Source organism: Solanum tuberosum, unplaced genomic scaffold (assembly GCF_000226075.1).
Source record: "Solanum tuberosum cultivar DM 1-3 516 R44 unplaced genomic scaffold, SolTub_3.0 scf00103, whole genome shotgun sequence".
In the NCBI taxonomy this organism is placed as follows: Eukaryota; Viridiplantae; Streptophyta; class Magnoliopsida; order Solanales; family Solanaceae; genus Solanum; species Solanum tuberosum.
The window spans coordinates 1291509-1303662 of NW_006239027.1; positions in this window are offsets into that span (position 1 = coordinate 1291509).

The following is a 12154-nucleotide window of genomic DNA, read 5'->3' on the forward strand; positions in this document are numbered from 1 at the left end:
AATGCAGACATTTGCCCCTTGAGACCAACTTACGCTATTAATAAAGTTTTAATGGACGCCCACAAAAAATTTTGGCCAAAAATCCACCGAGATCACGTATCATCCAAAATTTATGGACTATAGCACACGTAGAACGGTAAATTTGGTCATTGCTGCTCAGGGCCTCGTTCGAACTTGAAAATGCAGACATTTGCTTCTCGGAGCAAACTCACGACATTAATAAGGTTTTAACGGATGCCCATAATAATTTTGGTCAAAAACCTGTTGGGATCACCTATCACCCAAAATCCATGGATCATAGCACATGTAAAACATTAAATTTGGTCATTCCCTCTTTGAGCCTCGTTTGAACTTGAAAATGCAGACGTTTGCCCCTCGGGACCAACTCACGTAATAGCGTATCATCTAAAATCCATGGACTATAGAACACATAAAATGATAAATTTGGTCATTCACGCTCGAGGCCTCGTTTGAACTTGAAAATGTGGACGTTTACCCCTCGGGAGCGATACACGCCATTAATAAGGTCTTAATAGATGCCCATAAATTTTTTTGGCCAAAAACCCTTCGAGATCACGTATTACTCAAAATCCATAGACTATATCAAACGTAAAATAGTAAATTTGGTCATTTCTGCTCTGGACATCGTTCGAACTTAAAAATATGGACGTTTGCCCCTAGAAACAAACTCACGCCGTTAGTAATTAATAGCCAAAAACCCGACATGATCACGTATCACCCAAAATCCATGAATTATAGGACATGTGAAACGGTAAATTTGGTCATTCCTACTCTGGGCCTCTTCGAGATCACGTATCATCTAAAATCTATGGTGTATAGCACACGTAAAATTATAAATTTGGTCATTTACGCTCTAGGCCTCGTTTGAACTTGAAAATGCAGATGTTGTCCCTCGGGACCAACACACGCCATTAATAAGGTCTTAACGGATGTCCACAAAAAAAATTTGGCCAAAACCCGTCGAGAAGAAATAAGAAATATTTCAACGCGATTCGATTTCATACTAATGTAGTAGTATAGGAACTATTCCGATTTCGGTGAAGTTACAAATTAGAAGAATTGGAGAAATTTTGATTGAATCATGATACAAATTACAAAGAAGAAAAAAGATCGACTAATCATTCTATGATGAAAATAGAATAACTGCCAATTTTGTGTACATAACGGGTATACACTATACAATCGAATATAATTTTTATGAATTTCTATTCTAATAGAGGGGTAGGTATTTGTTGTTGAGAACTCCAAAGCCGAAAAAGAATAAAAAAAAATTTATGGTATGGAATCATAGTCTATATACTTACAGTTATGATTTAAGAGTATCCATTAACTATAGTCTAAAAGATATAGACCATCAATCAGTTGATTCGTTCTAATTCATTGATAGCACACGTAAAATAGTAAACTTGATCATTCCTACTTTGGGCCTTGTTTAAATTTGAAATGCAGAAGTTTTGCTCCTCGGGACCAACTAATGCCACCAATAAAATGTTTTAGTGGAAACAAAAGTCGCCAATAATAATGTTTTATTGGCAACAATAATCGCCGCCAATACCTAAAATAGTTGCCACTAATAATATGTTTTAGAAGCAACAATAGTCGCCGTTAATAATTAAAATAGTCACCACTAATAATAGGTTTTAGTCGCAACAATAGTAGCCGCTAAAACCTATAAAAGTCGACACTAACAATATGTTTTAGTGGCAACAATAGTCGCCGCTAATGCCTTTAAAAGTCGCTACCAATAAATAAGTTTTAGTGGCAACAATAGTCGCCGCCAATACTTAAAATAGTTGCCGCTAATAATAGATTTTAGTGGCAACAATAGTCGCCGCCAATACTTAAAATAGTCGCCACTAATAATAGGTTTTAGTGGCAATAATACTCGCCACCAATACTTAAAACAGTCGCCACTAATAATAGGTTTTAGTGGCATCAATTGTTGCCGCTAATGCCTATAAAAGTCGCTACTAATAATATGTTTAGTGTCAACAATAGTCGCCGCCAATACTTAAAATAGTCGCCGCTAATAATAGGTTTTAGTGGCAACAATAGTCGCCACCAATACTTAAAACAGTCGCCACTAATAATAGGTTTTTGTGGCAACAATTGTTGCCGCTAATGCCTATAAAAGTCGCTACTAATAATATGTTTTAGTGGCAACAATAGTCGCCGCCAATACCAAAATAGTCGCCACTAATAATAAGTTTTAGGGGCAATAATAGTCGCCACTAAATCCTATAAAAGTCGCTACTAATAATTGGTTTTAGTGGCAACAATAGTCGCCGCCAATACCAAAATAGTCGCCACTAATAATAAATTTTAGTGGCAATAATAGTCGCCACTAAATCTTATCAAAGTCGCTACTAATAATAGGTTTTAGTGGCAACCGTTGTCGCCGCTAAAACTTATAAAAGTCGCCATTAATAATATGTTTTAGTGGCAACAATAGTCGCCGCCAAAACCTATAAAAATCACCACTAACAATATGTTTTTGTGGCAACAATAGTCGTTGCCAAAACCTATAAAAGTTGCCACTAATATTATGTTTTAGTGGCAGTATTAGTCGCCGCCAATACCAACAAAAGTCTAATGTTAGAAGAGTCATAAGCTGTATATTAAGTTATGCAACTCACTTCAGGTTCAACAGATTTTGGTTCATCAGCCTTCACATTCTCTTCAATATTATTCCGCAATTTTTGCATATCCTCGTGATTGTATCCGTATATACAGACGGTAGAGTGATACAACGAAATTGATCGAATACATACAAATCTATCTTTACTAAAGCAACGCGACTATATGCAACATACATCGAATTTGAGCTAACAATAGTTATGAAGTGTGATTAGAAAACTATAAAGGCATATAAATGAAAATTATACTCATATTTATGAAATTCCCATTTATATTCTCTTACACATTATCAAAATATGTTTAACTTAAAAATATTTGATATTAAATTTTAAAGCCCAAAAATAATCCAATTCAAAGACCCCTAAAAACCAGCCCACTAGAATCTTGATTTTTACATCAAACAAAAAAACCTAGTTTTTATCAATAAATTGAATCAAAGCCACCTTTCAAGAACCAAAAAAGCAAATGGGGAAGAACACTAGTGCAAAAGGCAAAGAAAAGAAGGAAGCAGAACATAATGAACAAGATGGATTTTCTGTTCTATCTCCTTGTAAACCTGCCTCTTCTCATAAGGTACCATTTTTTTTCTTAATTAAGAAAAAAAATTAGGTTACCCTTTTCTATCATTGATTCATATATATGTGTTTTCATCATATCAGAACAAATCTCGTTCGTCGAAAAATTATACTATCATAATTAAATTTTTAGGTATATATATATTTATCTATATGATGTTCCCTGAGTTACCTATTGGTACCTGTTACTGGTGGGAGGTGATATGTATATTCTTGAATTAGTCAAGATGCATGAAAGTTGATAAGGACACCATGTTTATGAAAAAAAATGTTGAATCCCTTTGATTTCTGTATATTTTGAATCCCTCGATAAAAATTGTGGCTTTGCTATTGATTATATGCTTGTTGATGTGTTTGATTATAGAATTTATTGATACTTTTGTTTCATTTCTTCTATAGGAGGAACAATCGCAGGTCGAATTGGAGATAAGATTGTTGGAGGCTCTTGAAATCTACCCCCTTGCCAAATTGAGAGGTAAAAACTGTATAAGTTTTATGTGTCATTACTCTTTTTATATGTTTCCTCTTTAAGTTTTGTTGTGTTTTTTGTTATAGAAGCTGGAAAGGTGGTAGCTTTATCATAGTTTGCCTAGTTCATAAGTAGAAATTCACAGTAAAATGTGGCAGATAGAAACTCGTGGTGTAATCTGGAACTTGTTGGTAAATAGAAGTGCTTTGATTACTAGGGTTTGAAGAATTTAATGCAGTGCACACTTTAGTATACACATTACCTTTCTATTTAGATGGACGGCGTGTAACTGTAAGGAGTTGTTTGGTTCATGTACTAGTTATGCATGAATTATAATGCGGGGATTGTTTATGCAATAAATAATAATGTAAGGTTTGCGAGCTGTTGCACAGACACATGCTTTTCCCTGTGCTACACTCAAAGTGTAGCGGGTTGCGGGTTCCCTTGTCATAAAACATTACTGCCTTATACCTAGGATGTAATAGAATTAGTCGCTTTCATGCTATTTAGCATAGAGGGGTACCTTGCATAGCTAAGTAGGAAAGTTGTAGAATCTACGTTATGATCGAGGAAAAAACAATAAAGTAGCTATGATCTTGAGAATATTTTTGGAATTTTATTAACTCTTGATGAGTAATCTTTTTTTTTTCTGAAGGCAAAAGAATAAAAAGGGCAGATTAGGTTGCATTAACTTTTGCTTTCTGCTGTGGGAGTGAGATGCGTTTAACATGTTCATCGTGATTCTTATTGCAGGCATCCATCGTCATTTTGTCCTTTTTGGCTTAACAGAGAATCTGCGTAGAAGGTTACTAGACTACTTTTGTCCTTTTCGTTTATTAACGCTTCATTTTGTGAATGAGCTTAGCTCATACCACCACACTCTCAGAGAAGAAATAAGAAATCCGAGGCATTTGGTTAGAACTTAATGTGATTTTATCGTTTATCTTTCACCACTGATAATTTATTGTCACAGCTTGAGAAGGCAATTTACTCCTGATGATGTTTTGAAGCTGCTGGATCGCTTCTACGATTTAAATATGGTGGTATGTCTTATTGGTTTACTTTTTATTGAACTTCAATCTTCACAACTTTTCCGTTATTCGGTATTTGACTTTGAAAGGCTGCTTGTTTGAGCAGAGGAATTTACATATGTAAAGCCATTCTTCCTGTTCCATGCTTATCAGAATCACTATATTTGGCATTTTATTTTTCATAGAATCTTCAACTTATATGCATTTAGCTGTTCTGTTTCATATACACTAGAATCTTGGTTTTACGGGGAATTTTTTTTTGGAGTTACGTGGGATGAGTGTTCTTACTGTGGTGTTCTTTTAACTAATTTCAGAAACCAGATGATGCGGATGCTAAAATCTTTAATAAGGAAGAAGTGTTTTGCCTACCACACAGTTATTTCTTGATGGAGGAGCCTTGAGCTAGTTTGGAATCGATATGGATATTGAACTTTCATAGAGAATCCTCCTCCCCACCCCACCCCACCCCCCCTCTTTCTGTATTTGGAGCCATTGTGAAGTATCAACATCCCTTGTGCTTAGAGATGTTGTCTGCATCACGCTCATTGGGTATAGTCCTTTCCCAGACTTTGTGTGAACGCAAGATGTTTTGTGCATCGAGCTGCTCTTTTTAATTTAGTCACTTTGTTGTATAATGCAAAATGTACAATGGCTAGAGTTTATTTGTACTAAATGCTGTGGTTGTTCAGCCATTATCCTTTTATCTAACATGGTTAATTAAATAGCTTCATGGTATATTTCTTTCTTGTGACACAAATTTACAAATGCCCCAAAGGGATTACTTAGCGGTCAATCAGCATAGAGAGTTACAAGAAACCAAAAGATCTCTCACTTCAATGTAGCAGGAACTTTACTAACCTTCTCGGTCAGTTAGTCTAACCATGGAGGTGATAGGTATCATGTTGAATTTGTCAAGGTGCACGAAAGCTGATTAGGACACTATGGTTATGGGGGATAAAAAGATGTTGAATCCCCTCCATAAAAGTTGTGGCTTTGGTATTGATTATAGAATTTATTGATTCTTTTGTTTCTTTTCTTCTATAGGAGGAACAATCGCAGGTCGAATTGGAGATAAGATTGTTTGAGGCTCTTGAAATCTACCGCCTTGCCAAATTGAGAGGTAGAATTTGTACAAGTTGTGTGTGTCATTATTCATTTTATATGTTTCCTCTTTAAGTTTTGTTGTGGTTTTTGTTATTAAAGCTGAAAAGGTGGTAACTTTATCATAGTTTGTCTAGTTCATAAGTAGAAATTTACAGTAAAATGTGGCGGATAGAAACTCGTGGTGTAATCTGGAACTTGTTAAAATTTTGTGGTAAATACAAGTGCTTTGATTACTAGGGTTTGAAGAATTTAATACAGTGCACACCTTAGCGCACACATTACCTTTCTATTTAATGGACGGCGTGCAACTGTAAGGAGTTGGTTCATTCATGTATTAGTTATAATGTTGGGATTGTTTATGCAATAAATAATGATGTAAGGTTTGCGAGATATTGCACAAGGCACGTGGTTTATTTGCCTTTATTCTATGCACACTCAAAGTGTAGCAGTTTCCCTTGTCATAAAGCATTACTGCCTTATACCTAGGCGGTAATAGAATTAGTCACTTTCACGCTATTTAGCGTAGAGGGGTACCTTGCATAGCTAAGTAGAAGAGTTGTAGAATGTACGTTGTGATCGAGGAAAAAACAATAACTCTTGATGAGTAATTTTATTTTCTGAAGGCAAAAGAAATGAAAAGCGCAGATTAGCTTGCATTAACTTTTGCTTTCTGCTGTGGGAGTGAGACACGTTTAACATGTTCATCGTGATTCTTATTGCAGGCATCCATCGTCATTTGGTCCTATACGGCTTAACAGAGAATCTGTGTAGGAGGTTACTAGACTACTTTTGTCCTTTTCGTTTATTTAGCTCTTCATTTTCTGGCTTCATGAATGAGCTTAGCTCATACCGCACTCTCAGAGAAGAAATAAGAAATCCGAGGTATTTGGTTGTAACTTAAAGTGATTTTATCATTTGTCTTTCAACACTGTAATTTATTGTCACAGCTTTAAAAGGCAATTTACTCCTGATGATGTTTTGAAGCTGCTGGATTGCTTCTACTACTTTAATCGAGAGGAAGTGTTTTGCCTACCGTACAGTTATTTCTCAATGGAGGGACCTTGAGCTAGTTTGGACGAGTGTTTTTTGTGAAACCCTCCATCCCCACCCCCGCTTTCTGTATTTGGCTATATTATGAAGCATCAACATTACCTGTGCTAAGAGATGTTATCTACATCACGCTCCTTGGGTGTAGTCCTTCCCCAGACATTGTGTGAATGTTGGATGTTTTGTGCATCGGATTACTCTTTTTAATTTGGTCTCTTAGTTGTTGTATTGTATGACTAGAGTTTATTTCTACTAAACGCTGTGATAGTTCAGCCATTATCCTTTTTTTCGAACATGGCTAAATAGCTTCATGGTAAATTTCTTTCATGTGGCACAAATTTACAAGTGTCCCAAAGGGATGACATAGCGGTCAATGAGGATAGAGTTAAAAGAAACCAAAAGATCTTTCACTTCACTATAGTAGAAATTTCGCTAAACTTCTCGACAAGTTAGTCTAACCAGGGATTCCGTCTTGCTTATCTACCCATCGTAAATGATTACTAATAAACTTAGAATATAAATGAGATTTAAAAGACCATCATTGGGGAAAATGATGCAATAGCTTTGGTTAGAGCAAATCTCAAAACGACATAACCAAATAATTATTTTTCCAATGATGGATTTCGCGCTACAAAATGAATCAAAGGAACTAAGGACATTTCCAATACCGAGATGAAAACTAGGTGCATTTTCCTCTTTTTTCCAAGCTGCTTTGGTTGTTGGAGTTATATGGTGCATATTTCTCATTTGTTTAAGCTTTAGTTGATACAAATGGTTGATCTCGAATATCTGTTTGGCCATGAAAAATATGTGTTTTTAAAAAATTAATTTTTTACCTTATTTGAAAACCAATGTTTGATCATAAAAATTCCAAATCCAACTTGAATAAGTTGTTTTCCAACTCACTTTTCGCTTTTGAAGTTGTATTTGAGTATATTCAAATATGGACATTATTCCATTTTTTACAAAAAAATTATTAATCAAACACAATTTCATCTTCAACTCCAATTCCATAAATTTTTAAAAAAGTGATAAATATTTGGAAGAATGTAACAACAGCTAATAACAAAAACAACATATAGTAACAAAACAATACAATAGTCGAGGTACAAGGAATCAACAGATAGTAACATAAATCGAAGAACAAGAAACTACAAGAGCAATACTATGACTACTAATATGAACTAATAGCAAGGCAATGCATAACTATAAATGATTGAACATAAAAAAGGAAAGAAGATGCTATTAAGTAATACAAAATGAGCCTGTTGTTTAGATGATAACTCTTCCACAATTAACAACATGAGCAACTCAAAAACAAAAAATCAATGAACAAGTCTCAAACTAGTAAAAAAAATCAGATAATGAATTGCATGTTCTTCTGATGAGGCCATTGCAAAAGCAGTTTTGTCTAGTAAACCTGAGATTATTTCTTTTTCCTGAATTAATTTGTTGCGCGTATCGACTATTGTTTAGATTTTGATACCAAGAAAATAACTCATTTCAGGTTCAACAGATTTTGCCTCAGCAGAATTGGTTCATCAGCTTTCACATTCTCTTCAGTATTATTCCGCAATTTTTGGATATCCTCGTGATTGTATCGGTAGATACAGACTGTTGAGTGATACAACGAAATTGATCGAACACATACAAATCTATCTTTACTATATGCAGCGCGACTATATGCGCTGATACATCGAATTTGAGCTAACAATAGGTATGAAGTGTAATTAGAAAAACTATAAAGGGCAGTTAAATGAAAATTATACTCATATTTATGAAATATCCATTTATATCCTCTTACACTTTATCAAATATGATTAACTTAAAAATATTTGATAATGAATTTTAAAGCCCAAAAATAATCCAATTTAAAACCCCCTAGAAACCAGCCCACAGGAAACTTGATTTTTAGATCAAACAAAAAAACCTAATTTTTATCAATAAATTGAATCAAAGCCACTTTTCAAGAACCAAAAAGTAAATGGGGAAGAACACTAGTGCAAAAGGTAAAGAAAAGAAGGAAGCAGAACATGATGAACAAGATGGATTTTCTGTTCATTCTCCTTGTAATCCTGCCTCTTCTCATAAGGTACCATTTTTTTTTCTTAATTAAGAAAAAATTTAGGTTACCCTTTTCTATCATTGATTCATATATATGTGTTTTCATCATAGCAGAACAAATCTCGTTCGTCGAAAAATTATACATCTGAATTAAATTTTTAGGTATATATATATATATAGTAGATGTTCCCTTTTATATATATAGTGAATTGAGTTACTTGGTGGTACATGTTGTTGGTGGGAGGTGGTAGGTATCATGTTGAATTTGTCAAGGTGCACGAAAGTAGATCAGGACACCATGGTTATGAAAAAAAAAGAAAATGTTGAATCCCCTCCATAAAAGTTGTGGCTTTGCTACTGATTATAGAATTTATTGATTCTTTTGTTTCTTTTCTTCTATAGGAGGAACAATCGCAGGTCGAATTGGAGATAAGATTGTTGGAGGCTCTTGAAATCTACCCCCTTGCCAAATTGAGAGGTAGAATTTGTATAAGTTTTGTGTGTCATTATTCATTTTATATGTTTCCTCTTTAAGTTTTGTTGTGGTTTTTGTTATTAAAGCTGAAAAGGTGGTAACTTTATCATAGTTTGTCTAGTTCATAAGTAGAAATTCACAGTAAAATGTGCTGGATAGAAACTCGTGGTGTAATCTGGAACTTGTTGAAATTTTGTGGTAAATAGAAGTGCTTTGATTACTAGGGTTTGAAGAATTTAATACAGTGCACACCTTAGCGCACACGTTACCTTTCTATTCATGTATTAGTTATGCATGAATTATAATGTTGGGATTGTTTATGCAATAAATAATGATGTAAGGTTTGCGAGATATTGCACAAGGCACGTGGTTTATTCTATGCGCACTCAAAGCAGAGGCGTATCCAAGGAGGGGTCACCGGGTTCACGTGAACCCATGCTCCCCTCCCGAGATCATATATAGTAGTGTTATATTTTTGAAAAATATTGAAATATAGATATGTGAACCCATATTCGGAGTATCATATAATGCGATGATGACTGGGTGCACCTCTCTACGTGAGGTTAGAAATTTGAATTTTATATTCATCTTGTTTTATTTTTCTTTAGTAAAATTAGATTAACACCTCTCTAAATGGTTATTGGTAATACTTTTGACATTTTTAATTAGTTTTGGACCTATAATATTAATTTTAACGGTTTTCAGTAATAATAACCTAAATGTCCAACCGATCAACTTTTTTGTAATAATGCACCCATCATCCCGAAATCCTGGATACGCCTCTGTCTCAAAGTGTAGCAGTTGCATGTTCCCTTGTCATAAAGCATTACTGCCTTATACCTAGGCTGTAATAGAATTAGTCGCTTTCATGCTATTTAGCGTAGAGGGGTACCTTGCATAGCTAAGTTGAAGAGTTGTAGAATGTACGTTGTGATCGAGGAAAAAACAATAACTCTTGATGAGTAATTTTTTTTTCTGAAGGCAAAAGAAATGAAAAGTGCAGATTAGCTTGCATTAACTTTAATTTTGGTTTCTGCTGTGGGAGTGAGATGCATTTTACATGTTCATCGTGATTCTTATTGCAGGCATCCATCGTCATTTTGTCCTTTTCGGCTTAACAGAGAATCTGCGTAGAAGGTTATTAGACTACTTGTCCTTTTCGTTTATTAACTCTTCATTTTGTGAATGAGCTTAGCTCCTACCATACTCTCAGAGAAGAAATAAGAAATCCGAGGCATTTGGTTAGAACTTAATGTGATTTTATCGTTTATCTTTCACCACTGATAATTTATTGTCACAGCTTGAGAAGGCAATTTACTCCTGATGATGTTTTGAAGCTGCTGGATCGCTTCTACGACATAAATATGGTGGTATGTTTTATTGGTTTACCTTTTATTTAACTTCAATCTTCACAACTTTTCTGTTATTCGGTATTTGACTTTGAAAGGCTGCTTGTTTGAGCAGAGGAATTTACATATCTAAAGCCATTCTTCCTGTTCCATGCTTATCAGAATCACTATATTTGGCATTTTATTTTTCATAGAAACTTCAACTTATGCTTTTAGCTGTTCTGCTTCATAAACTAGAATCTTGGTTTTACGTGAGATGAGTGTTCTTACTGTGGTGTTCTTTTAACTAATTTCAGAAACCAGATGACGGGGATGCTAAAATCTTTAATAAGGAAGAAGTGTTTTGCCTACCGCACAGTTATTTCTTGATGGAGGAGCCTTGAGCTAGTTTGGAATCGATATGGATATTGAACTTTCATAGAGAATCCTCCTCCCCACCTCTTTCTGTATTTGGATCCATTGTGAAGTATCAACATCCCTTGTGCTTAGAGATGTTGTTTACATCACGCTCTTTGGGTATAGTCCTTCCCCAGACTTTGTGTGAACGCAAGATGTTTTGTGCATCAGACTGCTCTTTTTAATTTAGACACTTTGTTGTATAATGCAAAATGTACAATGGCTAGAGTTTATTTGTACTAAATGCTGTGGTTGTTCAGTCATTATCCTTTTATCTAACATGGTTAAGTAAATAGCTTCATGGTGTATTTCTTTCATGTGACACAAATTTACAAATGCCTCAAAGGGATGACTTAGCGGTCAATGAGCATAGAGTTACAAGAAACCAAAAGATCTTTCACTTCACTATAGCAGGAACTTTGCTAACCTTCTTTGTCAGTTAGTCTAATCATAGGGGATTCCTTCTTGCTTATCCACCCATCGTAAATGATTACGATGGATTTCGCGCTACGGAATGAATCGAGGAACTAAGGATGTTTCCAATACCGAGGTTTGAATTCCAGATGGCAACTAGGTGCATTTTCCTCTTTTGTCCATGCCTCTTTGGTTGATGGAGGTATATGCATGCATGTTTCTCATTTGTTTAAGCTTTAGTTCATACAAATGGTTGATCTCGAATATCTGTTTTGCCATGAAAAGTATGTCTTTTTAAGAAAATCATCTTTTACCTTATTTGAAAATCAATGTTTGATCATGAAAATTCCAAATTCAACTTGAATAAGTTGTTTTCCAACTCACTTTTCGCTTTTGAAGTTGTATTTGAGTATATTCAAATATGGACATTATTCCATTTTTTGCAAAAAAATTAGGGAAAATGCATAAGTACCCCCCCAGCCTATGCCCGAAATCCCAGAGACACACCTAACCTTTACTAAGGTCCTATTACCCCCCCGAACTTAATTTATCTATAATATTCTACCCCTTTT